The sequence below is a fragment of the Podarcis erhardii genome (assembly GCF_964252035.2).
Source record: "Podarcis erhardii genome assembly, chromosome: 4".
Classification (NCBI taxonomy): domain Eukaryota; kingdom Metazoa; phylum Chordata; class Lepidosauria; order Squamata; family Lacertidae; genus Podarcis; species Podarcis erhardii.
In genome coordinates this window covers 19,766,464-19,794,102 of record NC_138508.1, presented here as the reverse complement: position 1 = coordinate 19,794,102, position 27,639 = coordinate 19,766,464, and the positions used below count along the sequence as shown (strand labels likewise).

Sequence of the window (27,639 nt, the reverse complement as noted above, 5' to 3'; positions counted from 1 at the left end):
AGTTCTCTTTGGCAAGAGAACCCCAGCAGAGATTTGACATGGTTAAAAGATGCAGCAAAGAAAATCATGGATATATAGTGTGTAACACCTTCAAAAGGTGTCCTTTCTAGTGAATCATAAAGAATCCCACTTGTCTGAAGCAAAAAAGGCCAGTCAAAGCCATGCAGCTTGAGGGAGCCACTCAGAGCTCCTCACACATCAAATACAAATGCAGACTGAGTACAACAAAAGGCTTGGTTGCCCATTTCCTCCCAAGGGGGAAGTGACATAGGCTAAGCCTGGCAGGACAGCTTACTCTATGACATTAACCCCTTCGTGCATTAATTAGACTCAAGCAGGCTGGATATATGAGGCTGGTTACCTTAGATGATGATGGTGGTGATGATGATGATTTATTTTATTTATACCCCACCCATCTGGCTGGGTTTCCCCAGCCACTCTGGGTGGCTACCAACTGAATATTAAAAACAATACAGCGTCAGACATTAAAAAGTTCCCTAAACAGGGCCGCCTTCAGTTGTCTTTTAAAAGTAGAATAGTTGCTTATTGCCTTGACATCTGCTGGGGAGGGCATTCCAGAGGGCAGGTGCCATTACCGAGAAGGCCCTCTGCCTGGTTTCCTGTAACCTCGCAGGGAGGGAACCACCAAAAGGCCCTCGGCACTGGACCTCAGTGTCTGGGCTGAATGATGGGGGTGGAGACGCTCCTTCAGATATACAGGACTGAGGCCATTTAGGGCTTTAAAGGTCAGCACCAACACTTTGAATTGTGCTTGGAAACATACTGGGAGCCAATGAAGACCTTTCAGGTTGTTCTTGCCTAGGCTTCTTTGTGGAGCTCAACATCTTCTTTCCACGGGAGTAAATTGCATGTCAGGGATCGAAGGAAGAACAAACAGTCAAATTACCCTGGATAGCTATAGAAGAGCCTCACTCGATCTGAACTGTCTGGATATTTTGGGGCCATACAATTTAAATACTGTCTGGGAGTTGTTATATGTTACTATGTTGTGTAGTTTTCTGTTTTTATATTGCAAATCTCCCTGTGGTTCTCAGATGAAGGGCAGTATAGAATTTTTTAAAAAATAAAAATATTAACAAGGATTTTCACAACTGGCAAAAGCAGCCCCGTTTTTTTAACCATGGGGTTGGACATGGGGTTTCCCCCTCCCCTTAAAAGTAGTGGAAGGATTTTCCAATTCATAATGAGTGCAGAAAGCATTGCCCTTCACACTAAATTGTCTTTCAAATGTTGCCAAATCTGATTATATCCATGGCGGATCATTCAGAGTGAGGGCATGAAGTGGCTTTCTGACATCAGCATAGGCAGATTGGACAGGCTAGATGACTACATTACTAGATGTACATGGCTAGATGTACACTACTAGGCTAGACGTTACATTACTGAGTTCAGTTCTCAGTTTCTGGTTGGTGGATTACTTGGGGAAAGAAAAAAGTTGGGTGGGGTCAGGGTGAAACAGCAGCAAAAAGTGGAAATGGCAGCAATAAATAGCTGCAAGCAAAACAAGCTTATGAGATTTGTTGGCAACATTCCAGGAACTCTCCAAAGCTCCCCTTTGCCCTGAAAATGTTCACAGGCAAAATCTGCCACAGGCTCTAGTTACAGTGCAAGAAATGATCCATGCTCTGTTCTCTGGATGCTCGGGTATAGGAGTGAAGCCCATGTTGAACTACCTGCACTTAATATATCATGTGAGTGAGCACTAACGTAATAAGCAGAGTCTGAAGTATATTCCAATCCATATACCAGTTTAGCTATATTTGTGTCTTTGTGCCACCTTGCAATGCAAAATGCAAATAATAGCCACAATAATAGGAAAATTTCAAAAGACAGATTTCAGTCCTCCCTTCAGGAAGTGTAAACCAGTTAGACATCTGATACCAAGACAAATAATATTATATATATGCTAATGATGACTAAAATGGTCTGACTTGCTCAAGGGCTTTGCAGGCATTTTTTGTTTGTTTCTGCAAGAAAAGTGACTTTAATTCATGTTTAATGCCATCCATTTGTTAACATGGTGTGCTAATGTGCAAAAAATGATTAAGCCTCTGCCATGAGGCTTAACCTCTGTAGTTGTAAATGCTGTTTAATAGAGTGTTCATGAACTGAATAGTTCAAAAAGTTTAATTTTATGGTGGGTACTGCAAGGATTTCTCTCAACCTCAGCAGTAAACATAAATAATCGAAATTTGCCATGTGTAATTGGATTTGGTCTGAAAGCAAACATAAACTGGAACACTACAATTGTAATATTCTTAAGCGGGTCTCTCGTGCCTCCACTCACGTGTTTACACACCTTCCATTTAACCACCCAACACAGCAGAATCCAAAAGGATAGCCGAACAGTTGCTTTATTAAGCAGATGATTATCAGAACCAGCTCTGAAGTTGGCATACACACATCTGATCTATTAGAGGGCAGAAACCCACTGAGGAACATTAGTGGAAGTCAATCTCCTTTTTAATCCTTTACACACCGCATGCAGTGGTACCTCGGGTTACATATGCTTCAGGTTACACGCTCCACTAACCCAGAAATAGTGCTTCAGGTTAAGAACTTTGCTTCAGGATGGGAACAGAAATCGTGCTCTGGCTGCACGGCAGCAGCGGGAGGCCCCATTAGCTAAAGTGGTGCTCCAGGTTAAGAACAGTTTCAGATTCAGTACGGACCTCCGGAACAAATTAAGTTCTTAACCCCAGGTACCACTTTACTACCAACATAAAACCATACTTCCCATTGCTGCATAGCACAGGTCCATGCAACTTTTGGCCCTCCACATGTTGCTGGAATAAAATTCACACCATCCCTAATCGTTGGCTGTGCTGGTTAGGGTTGATAGCAGCTGTAGCATAATGGAAATGAAAGATTCAGGCAGTTGATAACACAGGCGATCATGATTTACTAATTTCAGATGGAGCATTCTTCTGGATGTCTGCTGGCTCACAGAAACACAAGGCTCAGAATGAGGGAAGTCCCTTAATGGTTGTTTTCCTACATTGCATCGTGGCACATTGCAACAGGAGTAGTTGCCCAAAATGTCTTGAGAGCACCATTTACAGATAGGTAGCCGTGTTGGTCTGCCATAGTCAAAACAAAACAAATTCCTTCCAGTAGCACCTTAAAGACCAACTAAGTCAGTTCTTGGTATGAGCTTTCGTGTGCATGCACACTTCTTCAGATACACTGAGAGCACCATGTTGGGGAAGGAAGGCTAGCCTGCAGCAAACACAATGGTGAAGCCAATCTGCAGGAACTCAATTGCCATTCATCGATCAGTAAAGTGGGCTTGATTTAATATTAATACCAAGAGTTTATATACAATTAAGCCCACATAACAAATGAGCCCTTCAATTTTAAAAACCCAGGAAATTGAACCCCAAACAAACAAATCTAATGGACAATCACTCAGCCTTAATTGGGCGTTGAATTCTGCATGGCAAAGCTGTGTGCTTTTTACTATGTGGTATTACGGTATATGCAGGCTCCAGTACCTTGAAAATTGCCACTTCTTTATTTTTAAAAAGATGTTTCTCATTATTAAGGATGCATTGGAAACTTGAAACCAGGCAATGCATGGTTAAATCTCAAATTGGCATGTTCTTCAATCAGCTCAAATATCACCAAATACATCCTAACAAAGTCTCCTTCCTTTGCCTGAGTTTTGGACTCTAAACTGTGTCATAATGAGCTGATCGATTTCCTCCTGGTAACCACATAAATGACGGTGATGAGTGGAAGACATATTCAGACTTTATGCTTGGCAGCTGCTATGGCTGCACTGGACGTATTGTCCTCTCAAAGCATGAGATTGGCTAAGGGTCAGTCCAAGCTGAGTCAGTTTTTAGGGCTGTTAACATCTCTCTCCTCCCCACCAATCTGGGGCAAGACTGACTCAGATCTTGTCCCACCAATTCAGAGGGTGAGGCTAACGGTTATCGAAGACTGTCTCAATCTGACTTGGCTCAAGCCTGGATCCACCTGATTCAGTTTGTGATTCGGGCCTTGGCCAAATCAGGTGCACAGCCCTAGTTTCCATTCATTTTGTGTCTGAAGAAGGAATGAAACTGCCGAATACTCAGGCCATTTTGGGAGAGGACTCCATAAGGACCCAACCCATATGTTTCTCGGATAACCCTTTCCATCACTCGCCTTGGCTTATTCTCTGAACAGAACAGCAGAATAGATAGAAGGGGAAGAAATGGAGGCAGTGAGAGATTTTACTTTCTTGGGCTCCATGATCACTGCAGATGGTGACAGCAGCCACGAAATTAAAAGACGTCTGCTTCTTAGGAGAAAAGCAATGACAAACCTAGACAGCATCTTAAAAAGCAGAGACATCACCTTGCCAACAAAGGTCCGTATAGTTAAAGCTATGGTTTTCCCAGTAGTGATGTATGGAAATGAGAGCTGGACCATAAAGAAGGCTGATCACTGAAGAATTGATGCTTTTGAATTATGGTGCTGGAGGAGATTCATGCAAGAAGATCAAACCCCTCCATTGTGAAGGAAATCAGCCCTGAGTGCTCACTGGAAGGACAGATCCTGAAGCTGAGGCTGCAATACTTTGGGCACCTCATGAGAAGAGAAGACTCCCTGGAAAAGACCCTGATGTTGGGAAAGATGGAGGGCACAAGGAGAAGGGGATGACGGAGGATGAGATGTTGGACAGCGTTCTTGAAGCTACCAGCATGAGTTTGACCAAAATGCGGGAGGCAGTGGAAGACAGGAGTGCCTGGCGTGCTCTGGTCCATGGGGTCACGAAGAGCAGGACACGACTAAACGACTAAACAACAACAACAACAAAGAACAGCAGAAGACCCAAAGTGTTTATTTGATTGTCCGGTGCATTTCATTTGACTGCTATTCATGAATGTATCAGTCTATTTAAAATGATGAAGTAACCCAGGGATAAGTCTTAAGAAAATGACACATAGCATTGATTTGGGGGCTAAGATTTTAGACCCACACCTGCATACCACAAGCATGAAGCCAAAGACCAGGAACCCTAGAACTCAAAAGGTAGCAATCAAAACAAATTAAGTTTTTATGAACTGTGAGCAGGGCTGTGCAGACATTTATTAGATGTGTATGAAATTATCTGGGCTTGCCAGTCATGTGTGTGTGTGTGTGTTTAAATGACAGGTTGCCATTTTCTTTAATTACAAGGCCTGATATATTTAACAGCAGATATCTGGCCGTTAGCGCAAGTACTTTCTCTCTCTAAAAAGAAGGAAAGAAAGGAAAGAAATCAATGGTTAGACTCCAGGGTACCAGCTTGGTCATCAAGATCAATATTTTTAAAAAAATAAAGCCTGTCAAGACCCTTTGGCCCCCTATTGATTCAAATAAGGAGCTGCTAGTGCATTGAATAATGATAGCCCAACTGCGGCTGAAGCAGCTTGTGGATATCAGTGCCTCTGGCTAAGGAATTTTCAAGCAATAAAAATGAAGGAGTCCCGCAGCCCTCTAAATTGGTATGTGGAAGATGACAAATAAAATTAGCCACACAAAAACCTTTCATTTTTGCACACTTATTTATTAGTATCTGATTTCACAAGCTTTACTAAAAGAGAGCGGGGGACGGGGACGACTAATGATTGGATTTATTGGATTTTGATTGTGTATGCATGCTTTTCAAAGTTTCTACTTTGGTTTTTTTTGCTTGTTTGAGCATTTTAGAAATCATCAAGGCCAGCTCTACCATTAGGCAGGGGGAGGAAGCAGATACTGTGTGCCATAAAAGGGCAGCAAGTTGTCAGTTATTGAATTTGTGATTTAAATTGAGAACCAAAGATGGACTGCTTAGAACAGATTCCGGGATGGTCCTAAGCTGAAGTGGGATCTCTCTGAAGCAAGCTGAACTGAAATGGGGACCTCTGAGGAGCTCCAAGGTGCTTCAGTGATTTGGGTGTTAAAACGGGTGCAAAATTTGAAACATTTCTAGTGGTATCCAGTGAAGTAGTTCTGCTAATTCAAGGATTTCTGGCTTGGCAATGGAATTTCCCTGCCCTCTCCTCTTGCTGTGCACCCTCTAAATCTGTTCTGGATTTTTTCCCCAACCCTCCAAAGGAATTTTTACATATTTATTTATCTCTGTTTATAAATCGCTTCCTATAATAAGTGTCAAAGCTCTTTAAGAATAAACCAATTTTAAATCCCTTGGTTCAAAGGAAGGAAGGCTTTCATAAATTTGGGTAGGTTTCAAAACATTTATCAGAGAAGGATAAAACCCAGAGTTGAATAGGGAAATAATAGTAACCACAAGAAGAGTATTATAAGCCGAGTTGTTGTTGTTTAAGCTCCATCCCAATTCTGCAAAAAAATACTGTGGATTTCCTCCATTCTGTTACTGTCCCGTTTCCTCTGCACATTAACACACCACACTCAGGTCCCCTTTTGCCAAACTATGCACACTGTTTGCCACAATTGTCAGTTGACATCTTCGTTTTCCCTTGCAAATTATTAATGTGCATGCACGAGCACACATGTTCATTGATTAAATCACAGCATGAAAAGGAATTGTGGTGCAATCAAGCATCCCTTTTTGCACTGTAACTGATTAAGCCCTATACATGCTTACTCAATAGTAAATTTCATTGAGTGCAATGAGGCTTGTTGTTTTGTCGTTTAGTCGTGTCCTGCTCTTTGTGACCCCATGGACCAGAGCATGCCAGGCACTCCTGTCTTACACTGCCTCCCGCATTTTGGTGAAACTCATGCTGGTAGCTTCAAGAACACTGTCCAACATCTCGTCCTCCGTCATCCCCTTCTCCTTGTGCCCTCCATCTTTCCCAACATCAGGGTCTTTTCCAGGGAGTCTTCTCTTCTCATGAGGAGGCCAAAGCATTGGAGCCTCAGCTTCAGGATCTGTCCTTCCAGTGAGCACTCAGGGCTAATTTCCTTAAGAATGGATGCACTTGATCTTCTTGCAGTCCATGGGACTCTCAAGAGTCTCCTCCAGCACCATAACTCAAAAGCATCAATTCTTCGGCAATCAACCTTCTTTATGGTCCAGCTCTCACTTCCATACATCACTACTGGAAAAACCATGGCTTTAACTATACAGACCTTTGTTAGCAAGGTGATGTCTCTGCTTTTTAAGATGCTGTCTAGGTTTGCCATTGCCTTTCTCCCAAGGAGCAGGCGTCTTTTAATTTCGTGGCTGCTGTCACCATCTGCAGTGATCATGGAGCCCAAGAAAGTAAAATCTCTCACTGCCTCCATTTCTTCCCCTTCTATTTTCCAGGAGGTGATGGGCCCTGTGGCCATGATCCTCACTCCCAGGTAAAAAAAGAAGAAGCTTGCAGCCTTAATTTGTGAGCCTGTATTATTTTCCTATGTCACTTCCCCTACAAAGGATTTGGAAAAAGAACACAGACACGCATGGCATAGGAGGCCATGTATCCTCTCTTTGAAGCCATCCCTTTTTTGTAGCCTATCCAGTCCAAGCCCAGTTGAAAGATAAATAACCCTTAGAAGGGAGAGCTAAAGGGGCCTTGAAATTGCCCATCAATCTTTAGCACCTGGACAGCAGACTGAGCAAGCCCACGGGTGAGCCAGTCACAGCCTTCTGCATAATGGTGAGATGTAGAGTATTTCTAGTTAAATTATAATAATCATTTCCAAATGTTCTTCCATGCATGTAAATTAGCATAACGAGATTTTATGCAAATCTGTGTGCCCTATCTTCCACATTTTGGCAGCATCGCATTTCCCCATTTGTGACGTTGTGCTCTTGGCAACCCTCTAGGGCAGTGGAATGAAATCCATACAGATGTCTCTGATCCTTGTTTGGGAAAGTGATGCCCACCAGTTTTAAGATGGCGGACATGATTCATAATGGCAGCTAAAATGCAGGAGAGGTACCCCTGTACTCTGCAGGAGAGGGCCTCTTGCAAGATGCCATCTTATCAAAATCTCAATTCCATAAGTGACAGTAGTGCAAGAGGGGGAGTGGGATAAAGTGCCCCCCGGAACAAGGAGCTCTCCCCCCCATTACTGGACTCAGGTTATTAACAGATGCTGTTATTTTTCTTTCATATATCTTAATATGGGACGTAACTTGTCTTTTCTGTGCATTTTGCTTTCTAGTGCTGCCACTGCCCATACAATATAGGATTTGGACCTTTAGCATTGTAGCAGCTACCCTTTGGAATTTCCCCCACAGGGAAACACCTGCTGTCAGTGGATGCACATAAGCACATTTGGCCAAATCTGGTTGGAGAAGGTCTTTGCAATTCCAGCACATCAAAGACTGCAATTGCTCTAGCATTAACTGTAGCATTGGTCCTGCTTCCACAATCAGGATAATCACCCGATTCCTAATATATACCCTGCCATTTATTTGCATCCCCTTTCCTCACCTGCCTCCCCCCCCCCCTTTTGGTCTCCTAGTATGAATAAATCATGAGAACAGATGGTGGGAGATTATCAATAAAAGGCGTTGTTAGCCTCAGTATAAATCCACTACACTCAGTCAACACGCTTTCCTTTGCCACCTGCTCATTTATTACACTCTGAACAACACTTCACTGTTTAAAGAACTACCCCCCTTCCTTTCCTTTTTTTTTTTAAGGTACTGGTGTTGCAAAGTAAACTCATTTTAAAAGTTGGCGGTTTGAAAGCCGTAAACCTTTTCATGAGACCAAAGTCTATTTTCAACAAAACGCTTGCTTTAATAGTCGCATTTTAATTGATCATTTTGAAAAACCTACAAACGTGGGGTGTTTTTTTTTTTAGATTTTGTGTGCAACTGTAAAAGGAAAGACAGCTGTGAATTATTATATGGTACATTATGCTAAAGGAACTGGGGTAATCCATTTGCCAAAGCAGCAGGGGTTTTCTTTTAAAAAGAATGCAGGGAGGAATCAAAGTTTTACAGAGGTAAATGAGTGAATTTTGCTTAAATTTGTGGCTGGCTATTAATTATTCTGGCTGTAGATGTATTCTAGCAACAGACTGGAGAAAGCATTTTGTATGGAGAATGTTAGATTGTGAGGCACATGCCTAAGTTCAGTCTCCAGCATCTCCAAAGGGGAAACTCCTTTCAGAAACCCAGTACAACTGCTTCCAGTTGGTGTTGAAAATATGGGCACTTTGATTAACCAATGGAACCTAGTTAGTTCTGCCATGACTGGATGATTATTGGCTTGTGGTAACATGGAGGCGGGCTTTTCCACTGGTGGCATCAGTATTGTGGAACACTCTCCCTGCCGAAATATGAAAAGCCCCACCAATGTTGGGATTTGTCCAGCTCCTGAAAACACCTGTTCAGGCAAGCTTTCCTCTGAACTGAGATTATGCTTTACCTGTTTTTAAACTGTTTTTAGTTGTTTCACTTTTGAAATGGTTTGTTTTAATGCATATTTCAATTGAAGCTGTTTTGCTGTTATTGTGTAACTTAATTGTGGGTTGATGTTATGGTGGTAAACTACTTAAAAGACAATTTGGCATATCAGGAACAGTTGATGGAGTTGGGTATGTTTAGCCTGGGAAAGAGGAGACGGAGAGGGGATATGATAGCCATCTTCAAATATCTTAAGGGCTGTCAAATGGAGGAAGGAACAAGCTTGTTTTCTCCTGCTCTGCTAGGACTTGATAAAAGGACTTCAAGTTACAAGAAAGGAGAATTCAACTAAACATCAGGAAGAACTTTCTGACAGTAAGAGCTGTTTGGCAGTGGAACGGTCTCCCTCGGTAGGTTGTGGACTCTCCTTCCTTGGGGGTTTTTAAGCAAAGGTTGGGTGTCCATCTGTCCTGGATGCTTCAGCTGAGATTCCTGCATTGCAGGGGGTTGGATTAGATGACCCTCGGTGTCCCTTCCAACTTTACAATTCTATGCTTCTGTGATGCTGTCTATGTTGTTTTCTAGTATACACACACACAGCCTAAGAAAGACCCATCAATGACTCACTGTCAACTAAACATCAGGAAGAACTTTCTGACAGTAAGAGCAGTTTGACAGTGGAACGGTCTCCCTAAGGTGGTTGTGGACGCTCCTTCCTTGGAGGTTTTTAAGCAGAGGTTGGATGGCCATCTGTCATGGATGCTTAAGCTGAGATTCCTGTATTGCAGGGGGCTGGACTCGATGACCTTTGGGGTTCCTTCCAACTCGACAGTTCTATTATTCTAAGTGATATACAAGTGATAATACTGAGCTAGATGGACCAGTGGTTTGACTCAAATGGGGAAATGCCCTAGTTCAATGGTAGAACATCTGCTTTGCATACAGAAGTTCTGAAGTTCAATCATGGGAGCTCCAGGTAGGGTTGGAAATTTCTTCTGTCTTTCATCCTGAAGAGTCACTGCCAGTTTGTGTAGACAATACTGAGCTATATAGAGTAATGATGTGACTCAGTACAAGGCAACTTCTCTTGTTCCTATTACAGTGGTACCTCGCAAGACGAATGCCTCGTAAGATGAAAAGCTCACAAGACGAAAGAGTTTTTCGTTTTTTGAGTTGCTTCGCAAGACGGATTTCCCTATGGGCTTGCTTCACAAGACGAAAACGTCTTGCAAGTTTGTTTCCTTTGTCTTGCAAGTTTGTTTCCTTTTTCTTGAAACCGTGCATTCAGGGGGTGCAGTTGCGACTTGACTTCGAGGAGCAACTCAGAGCATGCGGTGTGGTAGCCTTTTTTGAGGTTTTTGAAGACTTTGGTGATTTTTGAAGCTTTTCCAAAATCTGTGCTTCGCAAGACGAAAAAAATCGCAAGGCGAAAAAACTCGCAGAACGAATTAATTTCGTCTTGCGAGGTACCACTGTATTAGTTTTTATCAATCTATATAGGCCTGCTGCTATATACAGACACAGCTGAATAAGAACTGCCTCTTGCAACATTTAGGGGAATGGACCCCTAAGAGTACCAGCTTCACTTTTGTGCTTCTAAAAAATAGAGAAAATCAGTTTATATTTGGTTTATTTGGTCTTGGTCATTTGAGATTGGGATACTTAAGGAAGTAAGTCTGCTGGAATTTCAACATGATTTGAAGTGATCTGCACTTCCAAGATGAATCTGCAGGTCAGAATTCAATTATCTACCAGCTTTCACACTTCCTGACATTCAAAAAAAAGTTTAAAAACTTAAATTCTGTAAGTGGAGAGAAAATACGTATTTTGAAATAAAAGAAATTGTTTTTTAAAAAATATATATTAATGTGAATGTTCATGTACATTATAAAACAACTGCAGATTGATGTGGAAATGGGATGGAACAGATGTATGAACATGCAAACCTGTCTTGGACTGGAAATAGATTGATCCAACCATCTCTATTTCTAAGAAAGTACAGCGTGGTTTGCAATTAGCTAGAACGTCACAGTAACACAGAACTTCCTCGAATGTTTGACTTCTAACAAGCACTGAGAATGACTTGCAGTGAAATTTCACTAAGCATATTCAAATACAGTGTAAATATGCTTTAATGATAATATAATCTTACAAAGTGCTGATGAATACCCAACAATTACTTACAGTCATCAAGCTGCCTAATTATGAATAATCACTTGGCTCTCATTTACATATTAATGCGAGTGATTTTCATGAGAGGAACATACACAGAATATTGGGTTGGGCTAAGATAGTAGATCCACTGAAACTAAGAGGGTAGATGCATTGAAATCAAGGAGACCAGATACTCATTGATTTCAGTGGGTGTGTTCTAAGAATGACTCAAGAATGCCATTCAACTCATGCAACATATTTTCACTTGTGGAACTTTCCCCCCTCTCCTGCCCCTGTGCATTATCAAATCTGTCTGACTCCCTGGAGCAGCTTGGGGTGGGGGGGCTGGAGCAAATGGGGGGGGCATGCAGGGATAGGAGAAGAAAAGGAAGTCTCACTGTGTGAGCAGCACCAGAACTACAGCCTGTTTTATTTAACCATTCAGGGAACCCCGGACCTAAGATCTAATAAATCCTGCATCTAACAAGCAAAATACTTGTCATGTATCTTATATACACATACATAAGATAGAGGGATAAGATAAGCATTTTCTCTAAGTCAGTACAGCCTAAAGGTAAAGGTAAAGGGACCTCTGACCATTAGGTCCAGTCGCAGACGACTCTCGCTTTATTGGCCAAGGGAGCCGGCGTACAGCTTCCGGGTCATGTGGCCAGCATGACTAAGCCGCTTCTGGCGAACCAGAGCAGCGCACGGAAATGCCGTTTACCTTCCCGCCGGAGCAGTACCTATTTATCTACTTGCACTTTGACGTGCTTTCGAACTGCTAGGTTGGCAGGAGCTGGGACCGAGCAACGGGAGCTGACCCTGTCGCGGGGATTCGAACCGCCGACCTTCTGATCGGCAAGTCCTAGGCTCTGTGGTTTAACCCACAGCACCACCCGCCTCCCTCAGTACAGCCTAGTGGAAGTTAAACAAGGACCAGCTTTATTCGAAAAGGGCACCTTGTTGTGAGTGGTGCCCACTGGAACTGATAGGGTGGAAGCCAGGTAGCAGATGGAGCCAACCAATTATAGGTTTGACCTCAGCTCCTCTTTGCTGAGTTCTGCAAGGGCAAAACTGGGACTTAAGGAGTAGGAAGCAAAATAATCTATGACTACAGTATGATTCCTTGTCTCTAGATTACCCACGATCCTGGTCTGAATAGGTTTCACTGATGCACAACCTTTTCCAAGGAACCAGCAGTGAGCAATTTTCAACATAAGTTCTTCTGTGTTTCCTGATGGAAATTTCAAAGGAGATGTATTCATAAATAAGAATAGAAGAAGAGCTTGCTGGATCAGAGCAGTGGCCCATCTAGTTCAGCATGCTGCTCATGCAGTGGCCAAACATCTGCCAGTGGCAAGCAGGACTCAAGCACAAGAGCACTATTCCCCTGCTGTAGTTTCCAGCAACTGGTAATCAGAAGCATTGCAGAGCCTAACTGTCATGGCTGGTAGCCATCCATACAGAGTCCCACAAGAGCCATGCCCCCATCATTCCCCCAAGTCTTTTCCAGACCAGCCTTAAGATATTAACCACTGAATCGCAATTGTGTAAACAAGCCATTTTTTAAAAAAAAGCAAGATATCACTGAAAGGGATATCATTAATTAGGGAAAATCACACTTCTCTCGGAGATAATCATGCCTCCTGCTGCTACATATAATAATGTCTACTGTTACTAAAATGAAAAAAGGAAACTCAGTGGGGACCAATCCTTTGTCGCTATTTTTTTAAAAGCCTTTTGTGCAATTAATGATGCTTGTGTATTAGTCAGTTGCAATTTGTCAAATACAGTATTTCCAACTGCAGGTTCCATTGAACAGCCAAAGCCTGTAATGAAGAAACAATATGCTCAACCTTATGGATTAAGATGGACAATATTGAGGAGCAGAAGCCCTATGGGATTTTGTTGTTGTCGTTAGTCCTCAACATTTTTTCCTGCCCTTAACATCCCTGAAGGTATCTCTTGCACAAAACCTCAAAATGTTCACATCAAAATGTTTGCTTCAGGCCTTCAAACTGAGTAACAAGCCCAGTTCCAGGGCTCACTTCAGAGAGTGTTTCTTCACCTGTCGCAAAGTGGATATCCAGTGTTTGGTGAGGCAGACGACACCCATAGCACATGACCGACAAGCTGCATCATTACTTTCCACAGATCACTTTCTCCAGTCCTTTCAAAATGCTTGTTTCTTCCTAAATTCCTTAGATAATATGCTGAGAAAAAGCTTGTTTCTATATTTCGCATTAGCTAACTCTACTCAGAAGTGCTAAGGACATAGGAAGAGTCCTAGACCAGCTTCCTGGCCAATAAAGGGTTGCCACAGGTAGATTTCGGCAAATTTTTGAGATTTAGCAAACAACAACCTTCTTGTCTGGATCAACAACTTTTTTGTCCAGATTTTCACTTTTTTGAAATATGGTAACCCTAAGGTAATCAGATGCTTCTGAAAAGTCCCGGAGGCCCTCCAGAGGTCATTGAACTCCCAAATCCCATCAAGTCTGACCAAGACTGGTGTAAGTCCAAAAAAAGGGGGCATTCTTTAATGTTTTAATGTTGTATTTTAATCTTGTTTTTTAAGCTGTATTTCAATCAATTGTTTTTATATTTGGTGTTAACTACCCTGAGCCCAGTCTTGGCTGGGGAGGGCGGGGTATAAATAAAAATTACTATTATTATTATTATTATTATTATTATTATTATTATTAGTCTGGGCAGGCAGGGCTTAAGTTGGAACCTAACTCTGTTTAGCTCAGTCACGTGACCTGGCAAAAAGGTAATCAAATTTTAAAGGTGTTTTTCCCCCCTCTGATATTTTTAGGCTGGTTCAGCCTTGTTCCTGAGTGGAGTTTGGATCTGCTGTAACTTTATCTCAGCTTAAGGCACACCAGCTTGTTTTATGTTAGCTTCTTCTTTCTAGGACCACACTCTTGGCCTCCTCAGAGGAATGGAAAATAGGGTGGTTGTGAGCCTTACCATAACGTACGCTGGCAGAGCATTGGTGTAGTGTTTGCCCATTCCTTGTGATTTTGTTTGTACAGGGGGGTAGGAATGGTTAATGTAGATTGACCAATGAGAAAGCTCAGAGGCAGAGCCTACCTGGTTTTGAGGCTCATCCCAGGGTTTTACCATGGGGAGATAGAGAAGTGAGAGTCAGACAGAGCCAGCAAGACAAACATGGCAGTTGTGACAGCTAGAGTGAGAGACAGGGATAGAACAGGGAGAGAGAAGAGTGTGACAGTGTGAGATTGTGCCACATCTAGTTAAGGGCGGGCATTTGAGAAACCGTTCTGAATATGTTTAAAACTTGTTTGTTCTTCAATAAACTTTAATCTTTGTTGTTGACTTTGCAACCTGACTGAGACTCAGTATTTCACCAGAAGAAACCTGGTTGATGGCAGCGGAAGAATAAAGCAGTGGTGTACAAGTCAATAGTCTGAAATGACTGGGGACTCTGTATGAACGCCACAAAGGGCATCTGCAGGAGTGTTTCCAGAGCAGGACAGAGAGAAACACTCAAAAGGGGAGCAGGCTAGTTTCTCATAACAGAACAAGAAAAGTAAGGTTTAGGTGAGACTCAGCAGGGAGAACATTCCACAACCTGGGTGCCACCACTGGGGAGGCCCTTTCCATTCTGGCCAGAGGGCTAGAGAAGCCAGAGAAGATACCCTGGTAAATTTCTGAGTCCTCAGCCATGAAGTGCATTAAAAGTCAAAAACCACTCTTTGAACCGAGCCCAGAAATGGGCTGGGAGCCAGTTCCCTTGACAAAGCACCCACATGATATGACCATAACACCCAGTCCCAGTTAGCAATACAGCAGCTGTGTTTTGCACTAATTGGAGTTTCCAAAGCACCTGAAAGGGCAGCCCCACCAAAAAAGAATTTTAAAAAACCACCCTTAAAGTAGTATACTCTGGGGAATATGCATAGAGAACTGAAGCCAGGTGATAGTTGCCTGGTTACAGTCACATCTGCACACTGGCCTAGGCAGGGAAAAGGCAAAAGGCATCCCTGGAGCTGCATGGCAACTTTACACATGATCAGTTTGTCTAGGGAGACACAAAAGCAAATCCAGTACTGAAACAGAACTGTGGTCCAGTGGGGAAAAATACCTGATTCTGCCAGGATTCACCAGCTTATGCTAGTTTCCTTGCTAACACCCTAGAACAGGGATGGCAACTCTCCTCATCTGCCAACAGTTTGGCCAATGGTTGAGGATGATGGGAGTTCCAGCCAGAAGTTCTGGTGGGTGCCACATTGCCCGAGATTCTGCCCAGAATCCATCCCTAGCCTTCTGATTTACATACTGGCTCCACCCCCAGCCTGCCAGTTCTAATCTGGCTCCTCCCTATGGCAGCTAGTCCATATATTGGCACTGTGCCAGTGGAGAAATTAAGGTGGTGTGGGCAGTCCCATTATATAGTGTTGAAAAATGTTGCCCACTCCTATTTGAATGCATGGACCAAAAGACTGAAGGGGACTCTTGTATTCTACATAAAGGAGAAAACAGAGGAGGTCAGAATGAAAGCCTTTTTTTTAAAAAAAAAAAAATCCACTCATAATTTTTAATTGTATTTTGAACTAACCTTTGGCTGTTGTGGCTTAGCATGGTTTTAATCAGAATCGTCAGCTGGTTATGCTGCCTCTGTTACAAAAGAAGTTTGGGTGTTTTCTGTGTTCCTTTTCCAGGTCTTTTATTGCTTATTGCTGATTTTAATTATTGAATGCTGTATTTTTAATATTGTCTTGTTTGTAGTCTGCCTAGGGAAGGGTTATAGATCAGGCAGCTAAATAAATAAAAATAAATAACGACTCTCCAGTACAATATCTCCTCAACATGAAAAAATTTCTAAATTTCCTGCCCTTTCCCTCAGGTCAGCCCACAAAAAAATCAGCTGTGGATCTTGCTTATAAAACCAATACTTGCGCAGTCTGAGCCTAAACAAGCTTACTCGGAAGCAAGTCTCCCTATGCAGACATTATAGCTTCAATGTTAATGGTACAGTGTGTGAGACTGTCCCAACAAACCCTGCACCCGAACATCCTGTGTTCTCTAGCCATTGTGGCTAGTAGCCATTGATGATGATGATGATGATGATAATAATAATAATAATAATAATAATTTATGATTTGTACACCGCCCATCTGGCTGGGTTTCCCCAGCCACTCTAGGCGGCTTCCAACAAAGACGAAAAGTACACTAGAATGTCACATATTAAAAACTTCCCTGAACAGGGCTGCCTTCAGATGTCTTCTGAATGTCAGGTAGTTGTTTATCGCTTTGACATCTGATGGGAGGGCGTTCCACAGGGCGGGCGCCACTACCGAGAAGGCCCTCTGCCTGGTTCCCTGTAACTTGGCCTCTCGCTGTGAGGGAACCACCAGAAGGCCCTTGGAGCTGGACCTCAGTGTCCGGGCAGAAAAATTGGGGGAGGAGACGCTCCTTCAGATATACTGGACCGAGGCCGTTTAGGGCTTTAAAGGTCAGCACCAACACTTTGAACTGTGTTCACATGAAAGATGCACAGGGAGCCATACATTGAGTGACCCCTGGTTTAGAATGTCCAAATGCTTGGGAGTTGTTTAAAACCGCAATGTTAGGTGCTCAGCTAGGAAAGTGCTCCTTCACACTGCACAAAGCCAAACTATGGAATCCTAGAATTGTTGAGTTGGAAGGGAGCCCAAGGGTCATGCAGCCCAACCTCCTGCAATGCAGGAATCTCAGCAGCAGAAGAAGAAGAGTTTGGATTTGATATCCCGCTTTATCACTACCCGAAGGAGTCTCAAAGTGGTTAACATTCTCCTTTCCCTTCCTCCCCCACAACAAACACTCTGTGAGGTGAGGCTGAGAGACTTCAGAGAAGTGTGACTGGCCCAAGGTCACCCAGCAGCTGCATGTGGAGGAGTGGGGAATCGAACTCGGTTCACCAGATTATGAGTCTACCGCTCTTAACCACTACACCACACTGGCTCTCCATGGCAGACGGCCATCCAACCTCTTGCTTAAGAACCTCCAAGGAAGAAGAGTCCACAGCCTCCAGAGGGAGACTGTTCCACTGTCAAACATTTCTTACTGCCAGAAAATTCTTCCTGATTTTTAGTCAGAATCATCTTTCTTCTAATTTGAAGCCATTGGTTCAAGTCCTACGCTCCACAGCAGGAGAAAACAAGGTTGCTCCATCTTCCATTTGACAGCCCTTGAGATATCTGAAGATGGCTGTCATACCTCCTCTCTTCTCTTTTCCAGGCTAAACATACCCAGCTCCTTCAACAGTTCCTCCTAAGGCCTGGTTTTGCAGAAATCGTTCCTACAAGAGTTGGCGATGGCTACCAACTCAAATGGCTTCAGAAGATGATCAGACAAATTCACAGTAAATAAGGCTATCAGTTGCTTCTAACCACAATGGCTTGTGTTCTCCCTTCACTCAGGTCTGAATGTTTCACTCAGGTCCTTCTTATGGGCATGCTCTAAGCATCCGGTTGGCCATTGTGAGAACAAAATGCTGGACCAGATGAGCCTTGGACGAGAATCCAACAGGGCTTTTCTAATGTTCGTACATTCTTAATTCTTACTGTGCTGGGGAACATTTGCTGCTGCTATTATTATTAATACTAATATCATCACCATCATCATCATTATCTCCTGTACTTCACCTACCTAGGCATGGAACAAACGGGTTGCAAATTTTAGGCAGAGAGATAGGAACCTTTTTAAAGTGGGGAAAAAATATGGTTCCTGTTTATAAGCCAGCTGTATCTCCAGGGCATCTCAAACAAGGCAACCTGGAATCCAGCCCAGGAATCACATTTCCATGTGCTGCAAACTACCAGCCATGGGGTCGATGATCAAGCTTGGTTTGGAGACTCCAAGTTGGCTCTGTTTGGGAACATCCCCACATTTCATTTACAGGAAGAGGAAAGGAAGCCAGAGGCTTCGAGCACCAGCATTCCTGCTAGATGCATAATAAATCTATCAAGGTCATCTGCCCAAGCAGCTGTTAATCCAGCCTTTGCGCCAGTGAAAGGACGTTGAATAAGAGCGATTGAGGATGCAACACCAGATTTCTCAGTAGTACTGGCAGCTCACACAATGAACTGTTTTGTGTTTCCTTGACCCTCCTGTAGAAGTAATATATAGAAGCCTATGCTGTAGAATAACTGGTCACTGGTTAATGGGAAGGGCTGTTGTCAGTCGATGTAGACAGTAGTGAGCTAGATGGACCAATAGTCTGATTCAGTATAAAGCAGCTTCTTTTACACACAACTATTTAAGCTCTAAGATCTCAGGAGCCTAAATAATGATTTCTTCAGTGCTTGGCGGAGTATAAAATGGTTTATATCAACTCATTTACCCACAATTAGAGGTGCCAACACTGGTAGATGAATGTAGAATAAGGAGAGGAGAGTTTGGTCCTCTGCTCAAGAGATTTCTGAATGCTCAGGTAGAATGAGCAAAAACCAAACCTGGCTTCCATACCCCATTTATGAACTGAACATGTTTTGAAAAAAAGAGTGTTTGCATTGTGCTGGAAAGTGGCAAACAAATGGAACAGGTGAAATGAAATGTTTGTGTCAATGACAGGATACTAGTGCCAACAACAACAACAACAAAAACCTGGTTTGCTTTCTCTGCCATTAAAAGTGGCCTTACAGAACAGAAATTATGAATGCTGGCAAATGACAGGTGAGCTTTCATAGCTCTAGAATTCTTCTCTGGCTTGGGCTAAAATCCAAGCTGAATAACAATTCCTGGATTCCCCACCCCTGCCAGCAATGACTTGCTCATTTTAGTTGCCCTTTTCTGAACGCTTTCCAGCTCTACAACATGCTTTTTGAGGTGTCACGACCAAAAAGCTCCCGTAAGTTCCTTTGATGACAGGAGAGGGAAAATGAGGCTCTTTTAAAGACACGCAGACCCTTCTTTGTTGAGGGGTACAAATGAACATAAAACTGAGTCATGCCATCAGTTTATCTAGTACAGAGGTCAGCAACCTTTTTCAGCCATGGGCCAGTCCACCGTCCCTCATGGGCCGGACTATATTTTGAAGGGGAAAAAATGAACGAACTCCTATGTCCCACAAATAACCCAGAGATGCATTTTAAGTAAAAGCACACATTCTACACATGTAAAAACACCAGACAGGCCCCACAAATAACCCAGAGATGCATTTTAAATAAAAGGACACATTCTACTCATGTAAAACACACTGATTCCCAGACCGTCCATGGGCCGGATTTAGAAAGCGATTGGGCTGGATCTGGCCCCCGGGCCTTAGGTTGCCTACCCCTGATAGTATCTCATATAGTGACTGGCAGTTGCTCTCTGGGTTTCAGACAGGGGATGTTCTCAGGCCTATCTGGAAATTGAACATGGGACCTTCTGCATGCAAAGCAGATGCTCTACCCATGATCTTTCACCAGCTGCACTTACAAAATGGCTCAGGCTCATAATTTACAAAGGAGGAAATAAGAGGTAAGGCGGGAGACATTTTTACAACTCCCATTTCTGTTTTGCAAAGAACTTACTTCTGAGCTTTTGCCCCGAGGCCCACTTACTCTCCCAGTGAAACCATCAGGCTGTGCACACCACAGCCAGAGTCATTTTTTCCCCTGTAGCTCAAAACCATTGACAAATTCAATCTAAGTACTTAATGGAGGTAGCAATAGTAGTTTCTGTTGCAGCTTGGCTTTGAAGTTTATCAGAGAGTGGCAAGGATAATTATAAAAGACAAGAGATTAAAAGCAACACTCCTTTTAATCAGTATGATATAGCTACAGAGTGTTTTTTCTCACATAAAAGACCAGCTTTAAGATATCAAGAGGTTTAGGAGGACCTTCAAAAGCAGTTGCTTTTTCTTTTTCTTTTCTTTCCCTTCTACTTCCAAGCACCTGCAAACTGGGTTGTTTTGTTTGTCTCCTATACATCGCCACAGCAATTTCTGTTAAATCCCATTCTTCCCCTTGTAAGATACTGATGTTTTATCTTTTTTAAGCCTCATGTTTCTTTCATGTAGCAAGTTTTTGTTGTTGTGGGTCGCAAGATCTTAATGGGCAATCTTTCCCAGGCACATATCACTAACAACACAATGGCAATCTCTTGCCAGAGTGGTTTATTTCCATGATTGCGCAGGGTGTGTGTGTGTGTGTGTGTGTTTGTTTGTGCATCTGAGGCTTGTGTTTAATTTCAACTCCTTCCATCAAATCGAAAGACTCCCCAAACTATTTTTGAATTCAAAGCAGTTCGATTGCTCTGTCGGTACAGCATGAGACTCTTAATCTCAGGGTGGGTTCGAGCCCCACATTGGGCAAAAAGATTCCTGCATTGCAGAGGTTTGGACTAGATGAACCTCGTGGTCCTTTCTATGCTTCTTTCTTATAAAGTGTGTTCTCCAATAAATGAGAGCACGTGTTGCGGTGTGGGCCACCAGGCCAGGCCTCTTGTTGCCAGGCAGGTTAATAATTGTTGCCTGGCATCATGATTGGGTAACCGGGTTGCTGGGGCAAATTGTATGTTGCAAATTGGGTGGGAGGGACCATAGTCTTTAAATATTGGTGCACTCTGGTTTCTCTTTCTCTTTGCAGAATGCATCGGATCAGGAGCAATCTTCTCATGTCTGGTTACATTTCTTTATTTCCCCCCCTTCTTTTGAATCCTCTCTAGTCCCTTAATTAATCTAATTTCCCTTTTTTCTTGTTTGATTTCTCACCCCACCCCTTACCCTGCCTGTGGGAAGATTCTCCCTGTATTGCCCTGGCTTGCCTTTCCCTATAGGGAGAGAGCCCCCATTAGGAGCTTTCTTTTGCAAAAAAGTTTTCCCCATTTTTTGCCTGTTTAATTGTGGGGCTAGTCAGGGCTGTTCCCAGCTCGGCTGGTATCACTTTCGTTTATAGTATTCCCAAAGGTTGGCTTTATTTTGGGTGCATGCAGTGCTGTTGGCCGAGTTTTAATCTAGCCTTGGGCGGGCACTCTATATTGAGTTCCTTTAATATTGCAATGAGACTATAAAAGGCAGAGAGCTGAAGCAGGGAGGCCTTCACGGCCTGCTTGGCCTGCACATATTTTTCAAGCCTAAGCCTGCTACAGTTAGCAGTACAGTAAATTGTTAAGTCTCTGTGACATGTGACTCATTCTCTCTATTAAGAATATATCTGTTTGTTTGCAGGCTCACTTGTTGCTAATGTATATCTTAGGCAGACAGAGTGGAGCCAGAGGCTCTCTGTGCCTCCTATGAGCACTCTTTGTATGCTCTTTAACTATGCTGTTTCTGAACAAGTTTATTTTCTTCAAGTTTGTTTTGCCCTGATAATGGCAACTGCCATTTTAGAGGCGAGCCATTGTGGCTTAGTGGCTAGAGTACAGGACTAGGACCTGGGAGACAGGGTTCATATCCCCCACTTAGCCATTATTATAACAAAGCAAAACAAGCTGCTCCTTTTGGACTATTTTGTTGCTGGGTAGTTTGGCCCATTTGTGATATTGCTCCCAAAAAGAACTTTGGGTTTCTTGAGGAGGTGCTTCCCTCTAAAGGGCTAACAGGGGTACCTGGACAGGCAGTGGGCTGCCTCGAGTTTGTTATCTCATTGGAAACATTTATGCTGGCCTAGCAGGTGATCCTAGGGCTTGGCCCGCTTGGCCCTAGAATTTGATGGCCTCTGGCAGCGTTTCTGGCCTGAATAGTGTCCCCATGTGGTGCACAAAGCATTGGTTTCACCTGTTCCTCACATGTTTAGGTTTTTCTTTTTGCAGACTATGACAGGGCCTTTGCAGATGCCTCCAGAGCTTGCCTCTCCTGCAGAGGATGACTTGCTGATGCCCCAGGTGCCTTCTTCCAGAAGGAAGAGTCTTCAGAGGCAGGAAAAAGCAGAGCAGGGATGATGCTTACACCTCCTTGCAGGTAAATCATCCCTGGGCTCTGATGATGATTCAGACATCACCTTGGACCTCTCCAGGGGTCAGGTTGATGCTGTTCTGGGTCTTTAGGGATCATCCTGGATAGCTCAGCTGGTCAGTGTATGGTGCCAGTAATGCCTAGGTTGCAGGATTGGTCCCTGTATGGGACAGCTTTATGCTCCCTCATCACTCTCCCTCATCACTCTACTGGTGGTTCCTTCACTGTGAGAAGCCAAGTTACAGGGAATCAGGTGGAGGGCCTTCTTGGAAGTGGCATCCGCCCTGGGGTACACCCTCCCACCAGATGTCTACTACCAGACTTTTAGAAGACATCTAAGGCAGCCCTGTTTAGGGAAGCTTTTAATGTTTGATGCATTACTGTATTTTAATTTTGTTGGAAGCTGCCCAGAGTGGCTGGGGAAGCCCAGCCAGATGGGCGGGTACAAATAGATGATGATGATGATGATGATGATGATGATTACTGTTGTTGTTGTTGTTGTTGTTGTTGTTGTTGTTGTTATATTGTGGGAGAGTGGACTAGATGATCCTCGGAGTCCCTTCTAACCCCATTATTCTATAAGTGGTAATTCACGATGATGGGAATGTTATATGCAGGGCTGCCACCACCCCCTCAGCTCGCTAGGATCGCAGGAACAGGGACATGTGGACCACTTGCGCAGCTCCACATTTTAAATGGAAATTCCCTGAGCAATAGAACCTGAAGCTGGTTTGCAGGAAGCTGGCCCGGTGGCAGCTTTGTTGGGACTTCTTTAGGGTTTTTGGCCAGTGTTGGCCCTGCAAATTTACACATCATGGTGGCAACACAAGGCAGGGCATCTTGCCCAAGCGGGGGCTGGCAAGCAATACCTCAATACCTCTCGCCCCTATTTCCATAAAAATAGCCTCCTTGAAAGCCTGGCTAAAAGGTTATCTAGATGGGTCAGTGGTTTTGTGCTTGTGGGAAGGGTTTTCCCAAGGTTTGGGATTCCTCTGGCTTTTCAACCAGTGGCTCAGAATACAGCAACTCAAAAGCCAGTCAGAGAGCTACCTGTGGTAGCAAGTAAGAAGGTTAGGAAGCAGCTTTCATTGGGACATTTGGTGGGATCCCCTTGATTCTTCTCCTATTCCTGATTTTCATTTATCCCCTTTGGGGATCGTCCCTAAGAAAGCCCCATATAATCCATATTTATCGCATCCCAAAGGCACCTCAGTGAATGACTCTCTGGAATTTGTTCCATGAAATATGCATCTTTGGATCAGGCAGTTGAGCTTACCAACAAATTGGAAGTGGGCCTGGTTGGCATTATGCGATATTGAATTGGCTGTTAGGCTGCTGCCGGTTCACCCTCAAGATTATAACTAGTTGGGCTTTAATTGGATGGTCCTTACATTGAAAAGGCGATGCCAATGTGTTGCGCTATAGGCTGTGCAGCACTCGAGTCCTTTAGCGTCTTTCTGGATTGAACATCGCGAGTCATGACTCGTTTAACTGGGGGTACCATTATTTGGATTATCTCACTGGCTGGTTCGTGTGACACCAGCCCCTGCTTGGGCTTACTGGACGCCCTTTTTATTCCCTGAGTAGCTGGGTGTTCCGTTGGCAGTGGATAGGACAGTGGCTCCTACTGCCCCCTTTAACGTATTTAGGGGCTAGCTGGATATTGTTGCCCATACCTCTGCTTGCCTGTGGAAAAGCTGTTTGCCGTGAAGGACGTTATTCTTGTAATACTTCCTCTGATAGCAAATGTTGCTTTGTCAGATTCTATCATTGCTAAGTCAGTTTAAAAAAATTGGCATGCAGGGTGGTTGTTCCAGGCTGCCCCTTCCATTCCTGCTTGGCCAGGTGGTCTCATGGTCCGGGGTCCCTTCATCATCCTGTACAGTGGCCTTGAGCCTGGCAGGGCAAAGCTATCTCATGTGACCTAACTTTTCTTGAGTTCTCCCCATTGTAGTGTCAGCGCACATCTGGACTGAGGAGTACAGGGACCGTTGGGTATGCCTTGGTCCGATAACCAGGCAGTGTGAGGGTCCTGGCAAAATGGTCCTCATGCTTTGGCAGAGTCTCCGCCCCCTTTTATGTGCTTTCCAGCTGCACTGCTTAAGGTGTAATATTGCGTTTCTGCTCGCTTTATTACGGGATCATCTAATGTTTTCGCTGTCACTCTATCCCGTTTTCAGTTGGAGAGCTTCAGATCCTGGGCTCCGGATGCCCAGCTATAGCCGGATTTTCTGGAGCTCCCGTGGCGCTTTGGCAACAATTTATAATTAAGAGGAGTAGTAGCTAACATTTCCCCCTTCTGCTTTCAGGTCTTATGAGAAGGCCTGGACTGATTCCTTAGCGTTTAGCTGGCAGTCCTCAGCCATTCAGAGGAACTTGCCTCCATTCTCTGAGCAGGACCTGCAGTAATTGGCCTACCTGCTGCAGATCGGATGCACTGTTAAATCTATCAGAATTCAGTCCGCTGCAATGCCTGCTAGAGTAAAGCTTTAATTTTTCAGAGACCCTTCTAAGAGTGTGCCGTGCGCAGGGTCTCGGAAGGTTGGAAAAGGCTCCAGCCTTCACAGGACTGCAGGCAGGAAGCCGGTCAATCTTGACCTATGCCGTATCTGCAACAAGTTAAGACTTGTCTCCTGGCTCTAGATCTAGACGAGACTTCTTTCAGTATTCCATTGTAATTTGGTGTACTGAGGGTTGGGGAAATTGTGTTGGAGCCAGCACGGGGCGGAGAGTTTGGAGGCTTATTGCCTCAGGATTTTTCCTTATCTGCTTTGGAGCTTGTCATAAGTGTCTGGAGCTCTAAGTCATACCTAGTGAGCAGGGTTGCCATCATCAGGCTTCCAGTAAGGTGGGCCCTTGCCCTGTTATTGGATACAGAAATATTTGGCTTTTTGTTCCCCTGGGGGGCTGGCTCGATCCTAGAAGTTGCTGGTTCTCATGGGTTGCTCCTTCAGGATATATGCATTCCCCTTTTGGAGTTGAGACTTGTAGTGCGCAACTCCAAAACTGACCAGCTGGGTCGGGGGGAGGTTGTCCGCCTCCCAGCGACTGGGGAGGTGGGCCCATGCCCGGTCAAGGATGTAAGGAAGTACTTGGCCTTGAGACCTCCTGGGGACAGCCCGCTACTCATGCTTGAAAATGGTCACCCTTTGGCGCAACACTACTTCACAAAAGTCATGCGTAAGGCCATCTCTGCTTGTGGGATCTCGGCCTCTGGTTTCGCCCCTCATTCCTTTCACATAGGTGCAGCGACTATGGTGGCCCATTGGGGCTTCTCAGCTGCCAGGATCAAGGATTTGGGACATGGAAATCTAATGCTTTCAAGGGTTATGTGCGAAACAAATGCTGAGTTTGGTACTAATGCTTGTTTGTTTCAACCCTTGTAGATCCCACGCTGGTCCGCATCTGGATAGTGGGACACAGCATCGTTCATTGGGCTGGCAGCAGAGCGAGGCAGTCTGCAAGGGGAGCGTGTCTCGGCCTCCCACAGCACATGCAAGTGTCATGGTTTTCCAGACGCGGAATGTCATGGGGAGAGTTTATGCCGCTGATTGGTCGCCGGCTGCTCTCGGACCTCCCCACCCTATGGCCATAGTGGTGCAGCTGGGGGAAAATGATGTGGCAACTATTGATTGCCTTGCTTTACGCACCTCAATCCAAAAAGGGATTTGGAGGCATTGGCAGCCTCATTACCTTCAGTGAGAATATTTGGTCTCACCTGTTGCAGAGGCAAACCTGGCGCAGTGTTTCCTGCCCGGAGGCCGCTGAGAAGGCCAGGATATGCATTAACTCTGCAGTGTGCAAGAAGGTTTTGGAGCTGGGTGGGCTGGTTATTCCCCACCCCAGCATTTATTTCAAGGCGGCAGCCCTTTACCGGGCGGATGGAGTGCACCTTTCTGATTTGGGGAATGATTTGGTTGGATGCTGTGGCTAAAAAATTAGGTTCCTGGTTGGGTTTGTGAGTGGTTGGCGGCGAGCGTTAAAGCTCGGGTGGCGGTTAGGCATTGGTTATAATATGCTGGTGGTGGAGGGGTTCAGGCGGTGCCTGCCCCTCCTATTGCGCTGAAGGGAATTTCGTTAAAGGAATCCTGGGGCTTGCCATGATTTCGCCCAATCCCTGTTATGGGACCAGGGCCGCCCAACCCCTGTTATGGGAATCCTTGTTATAGGACCGGGCAGGCAAGCTTTCGGGGAGCTGCTGGGGTGAGTGGCGTGGGTCCGACGCTTAGCTCAAATGACCCCCAGTTTGACTTTCTCTTCTACTGGCTACCGATCGGACCTCGGGATGTCAGTTCTGTCCCAGGCGGGGGGACAGATAGTCATAACCAATGTCTAAACAACCACTCACTGATTTTGTATTTTAATAAAGTTGTGGCCAAAATAGTGCCCAAAAACCAAAACTAAATTTACGTGTTATGTGTGAAGTTATTTGAGGGGTGGCCTGGGGACCTACACACGCAATGCAGGCAAGCGAAGTGAAAATGCCAGTTATGTCTAAAATTTCTAGGAGGAACATTAACTGACAGCAGTTTTTGGCTTAAGAACTTTACATCTCCCAGGCCACTGGTGGGGAACCTCACAACAACCCTGTGAGGTAGATTAGGCTGAGAGGCAGTGGCTGGCTGAAGGTCACCCAGTGAGCTTGTCATCCCTGGTCCTTTACTGCAGGCTACTGCTTATAAATAAAAGTAATGAAATAAGTTGTTAATACAGTGGTACCTTGGTTTACTTAACAGGGGTCAGCAAACTTTTTCAGCAGGGGGCCGGTCCACTGTCCTTCAGACCTTGCGGGGGGGCTGGACTACATTTTGAAAAAAAATAAAAATGAATGAATTCCTATGCCCCACAAATAAATAACCCAGAGGTGCATTTTAAATAAAAGGACACATTCTACTCATGTAAAAGCACTCTGATTCCTGGACCGTCTGCAGGCTGGATTTAGAAGGTGATTGGGCCAGATCCAGCCTCCAGGCCTTAGTTTGCCTACCCATGGTTTACTAACTTAATCTGCTTCCAAGGCAAAGTTCACAAACCAAAACACCTACTTCCAGTTTTGCAGCGTTTTTAATCCACGTTGTTCTTAAACCAAGCTGTTCTTAAACCACTGTATTATATTTCTGAAGTATTTCATTTATTCAAGAGCCATTTCCCCCCTCATTCAGCCCAGAAATAAAAGACACTCCTCTAGCAGTGCAAACCCAGACATGCCTACTCAGAAGTAAGCCCCCTCTGTTTCAATGCGACTTTCTCCATGGTAAGTGGGTGTAAGAATGCAAGCTCAGCA

The 27,639-nt window shown here is 44.2% G+C and overlaps 1 protein-coding gene and 1 long non-coding RNA gene across 4 annotated transcripts in view; one reads left to right on the top strand and one right to left on the bottom strand.

Moving 5' to 3' along the window:
• Window positions 1-27,639, bottom strand: part of CNTN5 (contactin 5) — a 689,184-nt gene that overhangs the window by 475,003 nt on the left and 186,542 nt on the right. The gene's annotated exons all lie outside the window — the stretch shown is intronic.
• On the top strand, window positions 21,322-26,760 carry LOC309341413. Its single transcript, XR_014156315.1, has 2 exons — window positions 21,322-22,361; window positions 25,742-26,760. It is a non-coding gene; the product is annotated as an uncharacterized lncRNA (long non-coding RNA).